This window comes from Puntigrus tetrazona, chromosome 7 (assembly GCF_018831695.1).
Source record: "Puntigrus tetrazona isolate hp1 chromosome 7, ASM1883169v1, whole genome shotgun sequence".
Taxonomy (NCBI): domain Eukaryota; kingdom Metazoa; phylum Chordata; class Actinopteri; order Cypriniformes; family Cyprinidae; genus Puntigrus; species Puntigrus tetrazona.
In genome coordinates, this window is record NC_056705.1 from 24,508,015 (window position 1) to 24,527,661 (window position 19,647).

Here is a 19,647-nt window from a genome sequence, read left to right on the forward strand (position 1 = left end):
TACAATGTTAAAAAATTGAGAAGCGGATATGGTAATTCAAGTCTGATGTCCACCAGGAAGAAAGCCCATTTGCTCATTCCTCTAGATTCATGTTGACTTCACTTTTACCTTACCACTGCACTGAGCAGACTTTCTAATTACATTTCATGCCTGATTGACACAAACACTGCTTCTTGAAACTGAAAGACAGCAGTACCAGCATCAATCTTACATTAATCAATTGACCAAGTCTGCAGGGGAGGTCCAGTTCCTGTTTTACCTCCGCCAACGGCATAGGGGGGTTTCTATTTGTGCCGACGCTCTGTGGAGAACATCCTCTGCCTCATAAGTGTTCAAAAAAATGCCAAGTCTAATTACTTAATTATAGGAAACAGTAATCTGTGGATACTTGGATCCCTGACTGATTTAATTAAAACAACATTTATTAATTAACTCACCTGTGTCTTATGTGGCATTTATACTATGATCACTTGCCTGAGGAGGGGGGTTGTGCATGGTTTTGCATATCAATAATCTTGTATGAGAATTTGGCATTTGTGTCAAGAGAAGATAAGGAGATAAAGGACAGGAGGAAAAAGTGCATGAAAAAAACAAGGGAACAATCATTGTTAAGGATTGGATGATATTTTTTATTGGATGTTTAATTGTGCATTTCCCTATTTTTAGTTAATTTTTAATTTTTTTTTTTTTTTTTTTTTTTATATAGCGAAAAAGTAGTAGTAGTAGTATTTTTTGAAAGTCTCTTAAAACAGTTAAAACATTGTGAAAAGTTACAATAATTAAAAAAATAACTATAGTAATACATTTTCAAATGTAATCTGATTAACCCGGTCTTCAGTACTCTAGAAATGCTTACTGTTATCAGTGTTGAAAACACTTGTGTTGCTTAATATTTTGTTAATACTGTCTATGTGGAAAATTTAATAATGCTGAAAGTAAAATGAAAAATTTAAATGCAGCTTTTAAAATGATGCTTTTTAAGTTATTTAAACAAAATAACATTATTATCAGAATAATTATTATCTTATATTTATTGGCCAGAATTTTAGCATTACTGCGTTATTAAAAGCATTGTAGTAGAATTACAAAGACCTTTAAATATCAGTAAGTAAATTGCTGTAGATGACAGTGCATCAATAAGCGTCATTAAAAGGTTAACCGTGCCGTTCCCAATGACGTGTATTGACACTTTCTTGCATTGAATTGTATTTATGTTGTGCACTGACAGCCCGCCCCCGATCACTCCATTGCCTGACAACAGACATTTGTTCTGTCTTGTTTACAAGGCTTCTCCCCTTAGAGGTAATCTTATCCAAGAAAATGTTCGCTTCCAGCTCACTTTTGGTCGTGTGTTGTGCAGCAATCATCACAATGAGCCCCCTGATTTAATGGTTGCACTCTGGGTTCAAATGGACAAACCACCGATGTGATAGCAAAGCAATTTCTGAACAAAAGACTCTTATGTTCTATTACAGAAAGGTAATCATGTCCATTTGTTATGATGAATTCTGATTCGGAAATTCTTTGTAAAGCCACTGTAAATAATCAAATGCAATCGAGAAGCCTCCGTCCTCTCCTATGTTATTTTAAACAATGGCCATAATGTTTGTGTTTTAACCATGCTGAGAACCATTTACTCAGATTAGATGCGAAACGAAAAAAGAGGAGGAAAAGAAAAGAGCACCTGTTCCGTATTTGTGTTTTCATCTTTTCCTGTCCTCTCTACCCCTCTCTTCCTCACACTGCTGTAACCATTGATTGCGGGCTTTACACCTCAGTGACGGCTGTTGTTGATTGATGCTCTCAAAGGGGGTGTGATCATGGAGACCTTTGACCAAGATGTTGTGGTGATTCGTTTTAAAAAGCTTAGTTTTGGCTCATTGGATGTACACAGGACGTACAGCTTATAGGAACGAAGGAGACTTCTTTTAAACTTGCACGCGCTCCTTCTAACTCTTGCACCCACATTTGTATGAAATACATCCGTGCTGTTCGTAAAACATGTCTGAAAGATAAAAGAGGCTGAATTATGCTTCCTCTCTGGTTAAAACAACTCTGTGACTCTGAATAAGGAATGAGTGAATCACTGCAAACACACATTGTATCTCCGAAATGACACACTCGGAAAGCTGAATTATTTAGTGCTTCTAGTGCCGCTCACAATCCCCGCAGAAGCCCCACGATTCATGTGAGCTTGCACTGCACAACCTGAAGCGCTATACCTGAGGTGATTGGTCAGTTTTACTGCCTCCACTGCTGCTGTGAGGTGCAGTTCCTCCCTCCTCGTGTCCTCGTTCGACCATTTCCACACATTCGGACAGGCTGTAATGTAGTATCTTTCTACCTCTTTGTTTACTGCGCTCCTGCTCTTGCTGCCTTTCTTCACAGAGATGTCTGGGGATCTCATTCAGCTGCCGATCTGAGACAAAAAGCTTTGCCACTAGGTGTAGCTCAAGGACTCAGGTACCAGCTGCTTGAGAGATTCTGCAAGAAATATAAGTGTGAAGACAATGAAAGTATATACTACACAGTATATGCTCATTCATGACGCTGAACAGCTACTGTTAGTTTAAAAGCACAGTTGTCCTTGTCTGTCTTCGTCCATTTGTTTTATTTAGTATATGGCAGGCCTACTTATTTTAAGCGATGCTTCAAAAACAGACTAAATTTACGTCTTTAATTAATTCTATATACTTTGTCATCTGAAAAGATGAAAAACCTCTTATTTGTGTTCCCAGAATGGTCTTAACAATAATAGATTCTTATAAAGCTGATGTGCTGCCATGTTTGCTGACCCGGGTCGACATTATTCTTTGCCCCCTGGTGTTCTGTGGATGATGTATTATCTCGGTGTCATCATTCCAGTGCTGGAAAAACGCGTGTGTGCGTCTTTGCGTTGGTGTGCATGGGCACCCATTATGGAAATATTTCCAGCCAGCCCCTCGATCATTTGGCTTTCTCTCTGCTCCTGACAGTTATGAGTAGAGGGGAGGACACTCAGCGCTTGACCTGATTTCTCATAGATCAGTGACCGTTCGTCTGGTTCCAGGATTCTCGCGGTGCACGTAACTTAAAGTGACATTTGCCTGAAGCTGCCTTGGAGCTCTAAGCCCTGTTTCGTTCTCCAAAACCATATATGACAAGCAGGGCAGAGCTTGCTGGGAAGCGTCTGGTATTTCACCGACAGAGAATGGGGGGAAAAAATGGTAGTTTTACTGTTGCTGTGGTTTTTTGAGAGCATAACACTCTTGGTGTGGACAAGAGCAAGGCCTCCTGGGATCCAGGGAAGAGAAGATTGTGTTCTGTCCGCTTGTGTGACTGCGCCACCAGCTCAAAGGTGAAATTACCCATGGCTGGATAGTTGGAGAGAGGTGTGAAGACTAGCTTGCCTCCAGTTCCTACATCACGGATGCCCTTTTCCCACACAATGAACGAGTGGAGACAACCACTAATCATGACAACACTATCAGGTCCAAACTAGGGCTCAGCACTGGGCTTGGCCTGTCATTGCTGCAGTGCAGTCAAGGGCAAAAATGCCCCATTCTCACACTCTAGTGTACAGAAAACTCATATTTTATCAATATTCAAAAATCACGCAGTTGTGTTGATTGATTTAGTAAAAATGTCAATAAATTCTATTTTATATATATATATATATATATATATATATATATATATATATATATATATATATATATATATATATATATATATATTCATTCTGTAAACCAGATTTATAGTCTAATAAACCAGATTTCCTTATTTTCAGCAGCACATAAACGTCAATTTTGATTTGTATGTGACTAAAAATGGTTCTATCTACAGCAAGTGTGTGAGTTGTATGTCCTTTTCCTCCAGACTGACCCATTCAAGCAGTCCCATTATCACACTGACAGAAATCAACCAATCACAGTGATCAAGAGATTAACAGTCATTAACACACTTTTTTTTCTAGTATTGTTGATAATTGTCTCTTCCTTTTTTTTGTTCTCCCTTTGCCTTTTAGAGAAAGTGCCCCTGGTTTAACCTCAGTATAAGAGATATGCATCTCTCCTACATGTAAGTCAAGTCAAGTCGAGTGCTCACTTTTTTAACACACTGTCTAAATGAAGCTACCTTTGAAAAAGTTTTCATTAAGGGCGAAGCAGGGCTCATTGACTCTGTTGGATTGGCTCAAAATATGCACACCGGTGAAATGGACAAGCCAGGTGATAAGAGATTTCTGAATGCCCTTCTGTCACTTTTTATAAAAGGACTTCTGATGTTTCCTCGCTCACCTATTATAAATTTTGACAGCAGGTTCTATGAATTTTAAAGAATATTCACATAAAAAAGAGTCATCTTACATCATCCTAGTCTCTTTATGCCAGCATGTCTAATAAATGATCTTCTTTTCCAATTTAAAGCATGTCATGGCAACTAAAGTCATCAGATGTATATTTCGTCAGCAGGACTTCTCACAGTCTTTTCCACTAAATTAAACAGAACCATGAAAGTATCTCAAGATTCGAGCAAAAGTGAGAATGGCAGTGATTAAAATATGACACAAATGCTTCATTCTTAAAAGCCCAGAGATAACTAATGAGAATTTCCTCAACATTTCATAGGTTTTACATGGTTCTGTGGGAGTGGAGAGAAAGTACATTCTGTCAAAAAAGAGTCAACTAAATAAAGCATTTATGGAAGTCAGTTTCACAAAACGCATCATCTCTTTATGCCAACTTCATTTAAGGTCTCATCTAGAACTCAGAAAAGTTGGGTCACCTTTTAGCAGCATTATCAAAAAACGATCAAAAAAATTAAACAATACTAAAAAGTGAACTGTTAAAATAGACAGCAGTGTCCCACAAGATGTTTCCCTTAAAAGCAGCAATGCGTTTAATTTACCTGATATTAGTTTCTCAAAGCTGGCAAGTTCCTCCCCTAACAATCAACAGCTGGAAAGATTTTCAGCTACATTAATCGTGCAGTAATACGCTGATTTGTTCACATCCACAGGGTATTTCCTCGCTGAAACATCTCTGCATCACAAGTCTGACAGATAGAACTGTCAAAAGACAGAGATTTATTCTCAGCTCTCCTTTGCATTTAGGAACTTCACTCTCATCCAGAAGTACTGTAGTAGAGAGTAAATGGGGTAGAAGCAGCCGGGTTATGATGTTGTAATCATTTGTCCCCTCGTATTTGGGAATAAATATCAGTGTCAACTAAGCTTTCCTTGGAAATGTAAATTGGATATGGGATTTCGGTTTCCAACACCCAAATTAACTGATGCATCAAAATGATATTGAACTTGAAACATCATTGCCTCATGAGAGAAATGTCTTCCAAAAACACAGCCGAGAGGATGTTTCAAGTTAAATTTTCAAAGACTTGTTGTCAAAGGTTTTAAATTAACATAGCAATCAGACAAATTCAAAACCTTGCACGTTCCAAATATTAAATCCAAAGTAAGAGGCGAATAAAGATGATTTGTAATACTATGTTTACTGAGAAACAGTCAGTGCTCAAGAATGCCATGAGTTTAGTTTGTGTCCAACTTTAGATGAATGCAAATGAGTCCAAGGCCTTGCAGACCAAAAACCTAAGAGGTAATCTATGATAACTTTTCTGTCTGTCTGTCTGTGATGGCTTTTAAAAAACTGCTCATCTGTTAAGTGGATTGGGTGCAGGGGTAACAGATCAATCAACCAGCAGATGATAAGAATAGATGAGCAGAGATAACCTTGGGCGCAGCTGAGAGAATAAAGGCAGGCAGGAGCTATGATCACTAGGGTTCTCTTGCATAATGGGTAAAAATGGATGTCTTAGAACACAGTGAGATGTGCTGTAGACTGAAGATGGCTGAATAAAGCCAAACCTGTTCTTTTGAAGCACCTGTTCTGAATGTGTGACCTCCACTAACCTATCTGAAGTGTTGATTTCTATGTGCAGATAAATGTACTAAATGTGTATGAAATCTTGAAAGACAATCTTTTTTTTCTCAATCTATGTTGTGTTGACCTGAAAAAATCATCTTATAATGATATAAAATTAAATCTTTCCTCCTCGCAATAATGGTATATACTGTAGTATATTGCATGCATAAATTATTTTTCTGAATTCATTCATTTATGCTGCTATCAGACCCTTTCAATTCAGCCAAAAATATAATGCAGGCTTCTAATAAACATGTTGTTCTGTTATCATGTTGTCTAGACATCAGCAGAACATGTGCTGTATACACAGAACTGTCGCATTTGTCATAAATGACACACATAATGACACATAATGTCTGCTGTGATGGAAAGTAAGTCTTTGAGCCATAAATTGCTTATCTAACATTTACACATTGCTTATACAACAGTGTTTTTCTTGCACAAAATAACTTTATCATTTGGTTTGTAGGCAAATATGACAACAAATTATTTTTTTTGTGACGTGATTGTTTAAAACTGGAGTGTGAGGCATTCCACATAAAACTGCAAAGAAAATGCCAGCGGCACACCTAAGAAATGGCAAGTTATATGGTCATTCTAATAGCTGAATAAATAATCAGGTTTTTTTATATTTATTCATTTGGGTGTGAAAAGCAAAAAAAATAAAAATAAATAAACTCTACTCAAAACAGTTATGAAACCGTGTAAAAATATGCAAATGATTGTGTGCTGTAGTTCTGATTAAATAACTTTTTACTGAAGATTATCTAGCCACTAACTGAAAATGGTTACATACAGTAGCCTCCGACTACTGACAAGGTATTTGGTACAATGCTTAACATTTTATCTCATGTTAGTAGGATTTGCTAAAGGCTTTGGAAGTTCAGTAACTGGTCAGTCACAATCTCCCTGATCCGATCCATTATCTCTTAAGAACAAGTCATTTATAACACAAGACATCAGCAAATGTCAGCAGCGAATCTTATAAAATATAAAAGCTTCAGTGTCCCCAATATGGTGCAATAGCAGGATAGCAAAATCTGATGCAAGAGCAAAGTGAAATGAACTCAGTAAAAACCTTTGTTTGACTCAACATTTTAGATTACTCTGCATAAGAGCTCCTTTGATCCTTGTCCATTGTTTCACAACGCATCAGAAATCAATTCAGTGATTAATTGATTTATGATGAGTACTGCCTCTTTGGTAATTCTTAACTCAGTACCAATAGCTAGATATACTATTTGGAAGAACATCTCATTGTCTATACCTGCAAAGCGTACCTATACATACAATCCACTGCAGTTTCCATGATAAATTGATACTAATGGCAGTAAAACACCAATCTATTCCTGTTTACATACATTATGTGTACAGGGCAGATTATTGATTAATAAAGACTTATTTTCACATTGTTCCTTTCAAAAAAAAAAAAAAAAAGATTGCCAGATTCTCTGTAAATGGCTTTTTAATATGTCATGGAATCCCGACAGATTTACTCCCTGAACTCACATCCCTTCTTTGCTGGCTCTTGGAATATGTCAAGTCTTAAGAATCATAAAAAAGCGAATGTGGAATCATGCACCTGCGTGGTGACTGCATATTATATGCCTTCAAACTTTGGAGGCCTATTTGGAGTTCTCAGCTCTTGCAGCATTAATCCTGGTAATTTCAGGGCCAGTGTTCCTGGGCTGTCAGGTACATCAGGCCACATCAGAGACACACTAAAATAGTGAGGAGTCTGTGGGCCGTTCGCCGATAATTAGAATGCCATGTGTTCATCCCTACAAGCTAAAACAGCACTTGTTAAATGAAAAGCTGTCACACTTTAATTGTCTCCACTGAGACACGTTGAAGGGGGAAGGGGGGAGAGAAGTAATCCTGCAAACACAGGGCAAGTCATGAGGAAGCAAGGTCTGAAAAATTACTACACCCTTAGAGATGCATCAGCATATCATTTCCTAGTTGGAAGACATCATGGCTCATGGCAGTTTGGATTAAATGGAGTGCTGATCGTTTGTAAGTCATTCTTCTCGTGTCACTCCAGGACACTGCTGGAAAAAAAAAAATCAATTTCTATTTACCCAAGTTGCATGTAGTTACCTCAATTTCAGGCTGCACTGCGTTAATAAGGACTTAAGGTCAGTATGGTTATCAAGAAATGCCACTGTATTAAATATGCACACTTGATTCATAACTTGGAAGGAGCAGCATAAATATATGTCATATTAAAAACAACTCTAAAAAAAAAAGAAAGAAAATGTCTGTAGTTTCCTTTGCATGTGCTGCAAACTACATTATTATTCATAATTAGCAGTTAGTTAAAAAACGCTTTAGATTAGGGAACGCATATTTACTGTTAGTGTATCAATATGAAACAAACTTCTAATTTGTTGCATATTTATAATTAAGGTAGTTGTAGTTGTATCTCTGTGCACTTTTCATGCAGGACTTTAATAGAGCTTCAATACAGGTTATTGTGTTGCTTCAGTTACATATCGCTATGGTTCAGAATTCAAATATTCAGGGACTGTCACTAAAAGCTAATGCTGTTTCCGTTGGAAATATGCCCTGCACCAAATCCAACTCTAAACGTACTCAATAGTATTAACAAATTTAAAACTGATATAAAAACACATTTGTTGATGCAGCCGTGCCAATTCAACTTTTACACAGGTTTTATCTGTTTTGTCGAACTGCAGTTACACAAGATTTGATCCGGAGCTCCTCTTCTCTCAAGCACGACTCTGTGAGCTGCTGAACGAACCTACCATCTATCAAAACCCATAGATATGAAGCTGGATATGTGTGACGCTAACATTCAAAAGCATCAGTTTTAAAAATTCCCAGTGTATTAATAGTGCTTTGAAGTAATAACATGATATTCTACAAGTAACTTTTTTACTGCCTTTAGTGTTCATTTCTTTTATAAACTGCAGTCATATGTAATTGTTGATACATATACTGTGTCTCGCTAAAAAGTGCACCCAGGTATGTTTATGTCATACCTTGAGTCCAGATAGAATAGGATAGGTTTAAGGGATGCACAATGATCGTGCAGTATTAAACATAAATATTTGCTAGGTACCAATAAACAGCCAATTTGCTAGTAATATGCATGCTAATAAGCAAATAGTTAATAATGAGTCTTGAATCTAAAGTGTTACCAGAAAGGTTAGTTACTATTAACTATGTAACAATTTACAGTACTCCTACATATTACTTGGAAAGCACTGGTTAATATTAATGTTCATTAATACATTACTACATTATTACAATAGTAATACATTATTAAAATGAAAGGTTATATGTTAACTTTAGTCCCTTTGTGTGTGTGTGTGTGTGTGCATTCCTTCCTCCTGAGGAAAAAAAAAAAGGTTCAAGACAGTTCTCAGTAGTTGGTGTCAGGCTCATAAATGTGACCATCTGCAGTGGCACACAATAGCAATGTCTTCACCTTGTGATATTACATAGGACTTTTGCCTGCCACATGGTTTGCATAATATCCATCCTAAAGTTTTACCTATTAAGGTAACCCTTATTAAGGGAACATTATTATAACAAATCAAAGAATCCACTACAATGCACTGCTAGCTAAAATGTTGAGTTCTTTCTCAAACAATGTTTATTTTTAAAAGAAAACTATTGGACCAATAGCACTAACAAGCTTGATAGTGATTTATGATATTATTTCTGAAAACTTACAAATGCACAAATATGCATATGTAGATTCAAACAGAATATAATGAATAAAAAAGTAAAGAATAAAACATGTTATTTGAAAGTTTATGTTTCACATAGATAGATAGATAGATAGATAGATAGATAGATAGATAGATAGATAGATAGATGCATGTTTGGAATATTATCTATTGATTTAACTCTCAAATCATCTGTATTTTCTGTTTTCACTGAAGTATTATCTGCAAGATTTTGTGCTACAGGGGTTTCACGTTTGAATGGTGAGGGCTGCTTCAAGCTGGTTTTATTCAGCAGCACCATGTTGTGGGAAGATTGAAATGACTTTGGAAAAGACCATCTCACACTGAGTACAATATTTTGGTTTTATTACTTTGACTGTATGGCACCAGGTGAGATGTTCTTCCATATTGTCTCATCTTGAGTGAATAGGACTGAATTTCAGAGGCAAAGAAACTTTTTTTATTTAAATAAGCAGTCTGCTTATATGCAACCTATTAATTTTTGCTATTGTTCACCGAGTTGTTCGTGTCATCTCTAAACAAGATCATCCCAGCGTCTTCCATGGCTCCAGCAGGAGGGAGAATCAGAAGGCAGATGGCCTTGAAAGAAAACAATCATAATTGAGTCTTTATTACCTCAGCAGTTGAGCTGCATGCTTGACTTCGTTCAAGTTTCGAGGTCGGTGTAATGTGGGTGACATCGTACCCAAGCTGTGCCGTTTGAGTGCGGTCCCTTCACATTTGTAGAGGGAATAGCATTTCAAGTCAAATAAAGAAGCTCGCTCTCTCTTTCGGGATCAAGATGGGAGGCCTTTTTAACCCAGTAAAGCTACTGATCCTCAAACGATAGTGACAAAGACAAGAAAAGCAGTGCGTGCTTGAGACTCTTTGGCTCCTGTGGGCTCTATTATAATGCGATGTGTCTATCTCTGAACAACAAACCTCATCATTTTTCTAGAGACCATTTTACTAACTACTTGCTTCTTTCCAAGCCTCAGTGCCGAGTGAAGTATGTCTAAGCCCTCTGTTCCCTCTCTCGCAGAAGATTTGTAGTAATCATCACTGAAGACATGTGCTGCATGGACATGCTACAACCTTATCACAACCCCTGAAATGTTTCCTGTCTGTACATCTTATCTACATTGCTCAGGGAGGTAGGCTGCTATTATAAATCAGGGTAAAAAAAAGCATGCGCATCAAAACGTCAAAGCCTCCCAGTGTTTTCTTTGGAAGCGCTTGTGTTATTGTGATTTTCAACAGTGGCTAAAGAGGATTGGCATCTATATTTGGATCTTCAGAATGCTCTTATAAATGTTCAGAGTACAGCACAAAGCACAATTTTCCACTAGACCTATAATGGAATGGAGAGGTGTCCAAAATAGATTGTGACATCAGGGAGACATAACTGTCTGAATAGAGGCAGAATGATCCATGACAATGCGAACACTTAAAACCCATTAAGCACTGTGAGTACTGGTGAGTACTCACGTCAACATTTGTGCTGAATTATTTTGTTACAAATTTCAGCAGTACATTAGGCTTGAAAAATGAAATCCACTTGGAAAGCATATAAGATTTGTTGTTTATTTGAATAAATATTGAAAGATATTTCAGTGGTGGCAAAGCTGCATTTTCAGCAGTCACTTCTCTAGTCTTAATTCAGAAAACAGTTTGCTACTGCTTATTATGTCTTTGTGTTATTTTTCATAATAGCATTACTTGCAATATTAATTCTTAATATTTTCTGATTCTTTGATGAACAGTAAGTTCAGAAGAACCACATTCATTTATGATATATAGGCTACAATTTTTGATGCATTTTTTGTAACAATGTATTTGCCTTCATTGATATGTTTAATTACCATTGCTGAATTTAATTTTATATAAAAAAAAAACTGTATATTTGCCAGGTATAACAGATATTTGTACATCTGTTATTTATTTATGTATTTTACTGTAATTAGGAATCAAACAGCTGTGAGGACGCAGGGGGTGTTTAAGATTTTCTGTTCTCTGTCCTGTGTGTTTGAGTGGAGTTTTCATTCTGAAGTGCCCAGACTCACTTTTGCTGGTGGCTAACAATTTAAGAGCCATGAGTGGCCACAAGACCAAGTGACTTTCTGTCCTTGTGGCTGTTATTTTCTAAAAGGACACTGTCGGAGTCTTGCTTCGAGGACTTTATTTCCACTCTCTTTTTCTATTACTCGAGTTCAGTGTGGCTAGATCAGCTGGGACTAGAGTTGTGTATTTACATGGTGAGCCATCTTATTATGAGCTGGAGCCTCTAGAAAAGCCCACTGTACAACCATGTTTAGAGTTTAGTTCGTTCCGTACAAAGATGAAGGGTGATCCAACTCCAGGGTAAGGGCAACAAGAGCTAATGTATAAAATCATAAACCCTTCTTTTTAGGCAAGAGCCAGACATGGTTCATTTAGCCTAATAAAACATGTTTAATTGGACTGAAATGAATACAGTTTAATAAAACAATTAGAAATTGCTAATTATGTATGCAACATTTCCTTTCCTCCTATCGCAAGTTTGAGTACATAAATAATTGCTGTATACACTGCAGAATCAATCTCTTTTACTGTAAATACATCTGTGCTTTGATGTTTATGATGAGAGAATTCAGTCAGCGAATGAGCTCGTGCCTAAACAAAACTGATGCTTTTCACCGATGACTCATCGGAATGCCTCTGATTGGCCATTGCATTCCTTAGATAAACAAAACTGTGTGTAATTGGTTAAAATGCGTAACTCTTTAAAATGCCTAAAATTAAATATACTGCAACATAAGCAGATCTTATGATCCACAATCGACACTGTATATTAATTTTCACTTTTTTAGTAACAGACTTAATAGATTCAGTGTATTTGTTCAGGGACATTTTTATCCAATTTAGTAACATTTTAACCCATGTATTTGGGACTGAATTTGTATATGGCTTGATTACAATTTAAAAATGATTAGAAATTTCATTGTTTATGAAAAAAGTGTTTGTAAACAAATCAGTTCAATAAGTCAATTATTCTAAATTAATAATGGAATAATTTAAGTAAATTATATGTCATATGTCACCACCTTCTGGCAGTGATGTAACAAAAAACAAAATGCAAAGAAACAAACTTGTAATATCATTCACGTTAATATATTCATTTTTTCAAGGTTAAATCTATCAAACATGGATGAATAAATGCTGTAAAATATTGTTCCAGTATTGTGCATTATTCCAGCCTAAATCCCTGTGTTAGACAGCTGAATTCATCCACATTTTCTTGATAAATTCAACTCTGTGGTGACTGAAGACACTAAGTAATCGATTAATTCGCTGCTAATATGTTTATTATTACTTACTTTCCAGATCTCACTCACAGACCCATAAACAGCTTAAAGTTCGCCTCATGAATTGAAACACCTCTCGGGACCGCTGTGCAGAGCTAAGATCTTGCTGTGTCAGTCGATTCAAAAATTAAATTTCCAATGACCCAAAATAAATACTCATTGAAAATAACATTTTTATTAAATAATTCAATGCTGCACCATAGAGGACACACCCAGAGTAATTTTACAAGGGTAAGGAGGCAGAGGGAAAAATAATGTGTGTCAATACACAACCCTGCTGCTCAATGAAAACCAATTTTACATCCCTGCCCCAAAACAACAGCATTAATCTTCCACCTATTTCAGATATTTTTTCCCCTATGATCACATATCACACTCCTTTGTGAGAATTTATAAGTTCATTATAGCTGCAAATAAATGGGCACTCTGGGTGAAAATGATCAAGTAATTTTTGCATTCATTACAAAGCAGAGATGAGTTGTAAGATATTTCCTTACAGGCTGTGTGTGGCTGGATGAAGCAGCAGGGTTTTATTTTTTACATGCTCTCAAAATAATATGCAAATCACAGCATTCTGACTGCACTCTCACTTTTTGCCTCTATATAGTTTTGAAGAATAATCCTCTTCTTGTGTGGTTAGCCATTAGTAAATAGTCTCGAGTTTAGGGCTTTCTTTGTTAAATTAACTGTTGGCCACGGCCAATGGAAAACCTTCAGCAAAATTTACTTCAGCAGAAATTCATTTCTTTCTCTGATATTGCAATAGCCTAAAAAATTATTCTGGTGAATTGTTCCTGCACTCTCCTCCTTTACCTGTCAAGTCCACTTCTGAATCCCATTCATTTGAGAAGTGGAATTATTTGTGCGTTATTATCTTTATTATTATTGTATTTTTCCTTTTTTTTCCTCCAGAATTTTAAAATGCGCTTGAAATCTCTCCTCCGGATCCCAGCGTTCAGTCAACATCACATTGGCGTAGGAGCTATTCTGCCTTTCTGCATTTGGAATTACCCTCCACAGCAACATTCGTATGAAGGGTGCAGTGGGGATTGTGCATTGCAATGCAACGGCAGGCAGGAAAAATAGCGCGACCATTTTTGTCTCCCACGTGAACGTATTAATTTGTAGCCCGGACTGCTTCTCTCTTCCTCTGCCGGTGGCCCCTGGGTTTAGCAGAACTGGAGCCTCATCCCAGCCGCTGTGCACCTGATTCCTCTTCCTCTCCCCAAAGACCTCAGCGCCGTCCCCCATTTGTCATTGGTAAGCATGCCGACAAGCCATGCTTCACGCGACGGGGGAAGGGGACCTGAAGCGAGCAAAACAAAGGGACAACAAAATCAGCATAATTCCTCTCAAAATGAAAACACATTCTTCACGAAGGGGGGTAAAATAATGCAATTATCCTGGCAAAGACTGTCAGTGGCAGGATGATGAATATTGGGACGCAGACATGGAATGTGACACGGTTCCTCGAACAAAAACGTAGTTTTACTCAAAAGATAAAGAGTAGCGATTTAGGACCCAAGGCTTCCACCTTTCTTTTTGAAAGTAGCATTTGAAAACACTGCGGCTGTTGTAGATAATTGCCGTACTTTACATTTGCAAAAATCCTGCGAGGAGGCATCGGCGAAATCACGAAAAAGAGAGCGGAGTGGAGGACAGATTGCTGAGTGTGCAATCAAACTTTAGCGACAAATGATTACTCACTGTCATTACACATTCTCCGACTGCTCCCGTGTGCTACCCCCTTGTGGTGAGCAGTCGATGCCTTTTTCAAAGTGTTTTTAAATACCCACACTTAATATCCATGTTGATGAATGGGCGGACTTGCATATGGTGGAGGCGGGGTGAAGAGAAGCCTGATGAAATTACAATGCGAGCTGATTGATCTATGCAGAGCTGGCGCGTGGCCGGGGAACAGGTTAAACTGATGAATGGAGATTTGTGTCAGAGGCCAATGTGGAGATTGTCAGGAGACCTGACCTTCACGAGCATTCCAGAATCTCTGCATGGGCCCACATCCACGGCTCCCGACCAAAACCCGTCCATCATTTCCAGGGTGAAATCTGTCTTGACTGGGAAAACTGGGAGAGGAGGGGGACTCACTCAGATGAATATGCGTGCGTTGGCATAGCTGTAATGATTTACAGCGCCGTTGAGGTGTGGATGTGCGATCATTTCCTGCGCATCCTCGAAAGAATGACAGCACTAGCAACATAAATGAGAGGCTTTTACAGAGGAGTGAGCTGCTTAATGTTGTTGAGCTGCTAGTTGTCATGACAATATCTAATCAGCACTGAAACGTTGTAACCGATAAAGAAGAGAACATTCCAATAGATTTCATATCATATCTGTTCAAATTACATATAAATTAGATCATTTCTCTGATGCCATGTTTCGTCAACAATCAGAAACAGCTTATTTTAATGAAGCAAATGAGAGCATCAATCGAGCGTACTTGCTTATGGAAGGTCTGCCCTGTAGTTAAACACACACATGCACAAAGTCTCACACTCCCAATAATCATGTTCTGGAGTTTTTATAAGATGTAGAAGACAAAGTGGCAGGGGACTCATTGTGACCATCATGCAAATGTAACCTTTGAACCGTCTAAATGGTTTGGAGTCTAACCTTTCTCCTTCACTATTCAACGCCCCAACTCTCCCCTCCCCTCCAGACAAGCCCTCAGCTCCACCTGACAGCTTCTGAACGCCAATCTCTAAATGGCTTAGGGAAATACTGTAGTCTTTTTTTTATACGTGTGAGAATGTACACTGTTACTTAAAACATAACAAGAGCTTTAGATTTTTATTTAAATGTGGTATACTTCATCTGAACATCATCAAGTGCATTTAAATATAATTTCCTTTTATTATTATTATTATTATCAATACATACAATGCATGCACAGAAGGATGCCTACCCTTTGCATATATTATACTTAAGGTTTGATTCCAATTGAAATATAGGTTAAAATTTATATGCTTTAAGCAGAAATGACTATTAACTTACTATTAAACTAGATAACTAACTATATATATATATATATATATATTACATCTTTAATTTGTCTTGTAATTTTTCCGTAGTAGTTTACATTTGGAAGCTGTCCAAAGCTAAACTGCTCCGGATTGGAGTATTTTGCATTTAATGGATCACACAAAGACAAAGAGTTTATACAGAAAAAACAAACGAACAGACAAGGGCTGCACTTTGCGTTTCCAAAAAACATGTTGGAACATGTTTTTTATCTTCCTTTTACAACTGCTAAGTCAAGCACAACTTGAATGTGATTGTTGTTGTCACTTAATACTTAACAAAAGCCTGCACTGTGCTGTGTTTGGAGATGCATTTTGGAGCCCTTTGAATTGTGAAGAGACTTGGAAGAGGTCTCAGTTGTCTACATGCTCAATCCTCTATTCTCACCACTGTTGTTTTGGATGAGGAGGTTTATTATTATGCCCAGTAGAGAAATGCCTTTCCTCTAAATGCCACTTTAATCTTTTCTCTGGTGGCAGTGAGAGTTACTCATTTCCATTCAGAGTGGAACACTCCATCTGACCTGTGCTCAAGGAGAAATCTCTGAAAACCTTGCTTTTGAAGGCCTTGCTATTGGCAGGTGTTTGTGTGTGTGTGTGTGTGTGTGTGTGTGTGTGTGTGTGTGTGTGTGGTGAAGGAGAGAAAGACAGCTGTGCAGGCAACTGGACGGACAAAACAAAAATGCACATAATACTGCCAATCCAAGATGGTAGATGTTTGCTTGAAGCAAAAGGGGCTTTAAAAAAATGCATAAATTCATAGCAATAAATAAGATGCCATATGCATAGATGCAGGCCATATGCATAAAATAATTGACATTGACTTTATCGTCTTATTTATTATTTTATATTGTCAAAGTAAACAAGTCAATGATTCACTCATAAAAAAGTTGCTGAATTTGGAATAGCATACTACTCTTAATATTCGTGCAATACAAACATATGGCAAAAATAGTAACACAGTGTGTACACCAGCTGCTCTGCGTCAAAAGCAAATGGAAATAGGCTAATTATAGTCAGTGATTCTGTCTACACTGGATGTGTCATGACAAGATACAGTCAGTAAATGGATGCTCCTTTCTATTTCTGACATCCTCCACGTGGTTGCACTACTTTCAACAGCAAGACTAATGGATTTGGAATGTTCACTCTGACAAATGCAGTGTAGACAGTCCATAAAGTCTGTAGACAGACAAGCTGTTGTAGTGTTATGTTTCAACAAAATAAGTTGAGTGAACGATTCAGTGACTCACACTTAAGAAGTGACTTGTTTTGTTCCTGAATGTATCAACTTTGTTAAAAACAAATCAGTTGAATGTATGAATTTATGGCTAACTCATAAATACCCTACACATACAAATGTTGCCTTGCAGAAAAACAGTACTTGCAGAAAGAGTCTGTCAAACTTAAACTAATGCACAGATTAAAAGCGTGCAAACGCAAATGCCAGCTCTCGGCCAATCGCATTTAAAGTCTGCAGTGTGTTTGTGATAATGACCAATCTTGAGGCATTGTTTTGAAACAAAGCAATCATAAGGTTAAATTTTAAAAAAGGGCTTCCTGTAGTGAATCCATGTGAAAACACATATCTATTTTTCAAATGTAATAAGTAATTATCATTAGTGCTATTTGTCATATGCAGAAATAGTTCTGGCGGATTATGTAAGATGTCTCTTGCTGTAACGATTAGAGACGATGAGGAGAGAGAACAAAAAAACTCTGGTCGGGAATTAGAAGCACAAAACAAGGATTTGTAAAGAAAAATGTCAGAAGGTTTCGGTATAAGAAAAGACCCTTTATGTACACCTAGGATGCTTCAAAGGTGAGTAAAACACAGCTTAATTTTCCTTTTTGGGTGAACTACCCTTTTAAGGCAAGTAGAGTAGAATACAAAATATGAACAAACATACCATAGTATCATTGAGCGGGTGTAATGTGTTGTAGAAAGCAAAAAAAAAATCTCATGTGGATCTCTCTGGTTATTGTACATATGATATGTTATCTGTAAGTGCCTTTAGCTATAATACACATCTATATTCACATGTTCCCTCTGAAAATAAGCTGATAAAGTAATTGGGCGTGAATGCAGCACCACAAACAAGATCAACACTTGCAACTGCTGAAAGTGAAACTGAAAGTATGTAAATTTAATCATAGCATTTCATATAATGGGATGCTTGAGGCACTGTAGTAATTTCTGCTTAGAATAGCAGTTGTACTGACAGCGAGAGGCGCTGATTAAACCCCATTAAAGGAATTTAAGAATATCTTGATAGTAAACTGCCTTCACATGACATTGATTTCATCAAGAGCTTCGCCCATTAAGACTTCAAATAGGGCTTGGAAAATGGCATCTCTTTTTTTTTCTTAAGTGTGAGATCAGTGCAGAGTGGAGGGTTTGACTTTAATCTGTTCAGCAGAGGTGCTCTGATTTCATAATGATTAAACCTGTGCCAGTCGACCCCGCTTCTCTGTTCTGCGACCAGTGTTGCTTTATAGCTGTTACTTTGTGCATAAATCCTGCAAAGACATGCCTCTAGGGGACTACCCACCGTGCCCATAGCCTCTGCGCATTTCTTTTTCTCTCATTTGGGCTGATATTTCATCAAAGTACCTGCACAGTCAGCTCAGAATGTATGCGTTTAGCTGTTTAATTATGTAGTTTTCCTATACACATAATGCACGGTATATGTCTGTTACATGATTAAATGAGGCCCACCCATACTCACCCTCATTCTCTTCTTTTCTCCTTTTCTCAGTCACTAAACTAATGATAACCTGGGTAACATATACGGTCAGTATAGCCATTTGTTATGAGAGAAAATGCATGGTAAAATGCTCATTAAGGCAATTCAGTCAAAACAGAATTCCTCGTTACTGCAGATAGTCTACAGATAGTCCTTTTGTCTGTCTAGCACTGGATGTGTTCCACATGGTGACTCACCTTTTGTCTGGATCTACATGGCCATACCCGAAGGCTTTGATAGATGAGGTAATCTGAGCAAGTTGTGTTGAGAGATCCATCAGGAAACAGACAGGCCTATAAAAACTATGCAAAATCTAGGTCTTTGTTGTCGCCCATTGGTAGGCCTCTGGATCTTTAGTGGTTCCCCAAGGGGCAATAAGTCACATACATATGCATAGAGATTAAAACAGTTTGCCTCTCCCTAATGTCTCAGAAACATCCAATGGCCCCAATCCATACCTCCTGTCACGCTATCCTCCCTAAGACATCTTCAATTGTAATTCATTGTTTGTCATTTGGTGTATACATTTCATTGTAACATCCTTGGAAGAAGTCAGTGTTTATAAACTTGGAAGTCAGTGTTTATAAAAATATTTTAGCTGCAACCTCACATTTAAAGTTGATAAAGCGGTATAGAAATGTATTTTTGTCACATGTATTTATGTTTGTCTCACTTTAATGTTTCAGATCATCAAACAAATTAAAATACCAATCAAAGATAACACAAGTAAACACAACATGCAGTTTTTATTATGGATTGAAAACTAAATTCAAACCCAGATGCCCCACATGTGAAAGCCAATATCCGCAAATGGCGAAAGTATGGAACAGTGGCCGGCCGACAAAAAATTACCCCAAGAGCACAGCGACGACTCATCCAAGAGGTCACAAAAGACCTCACAA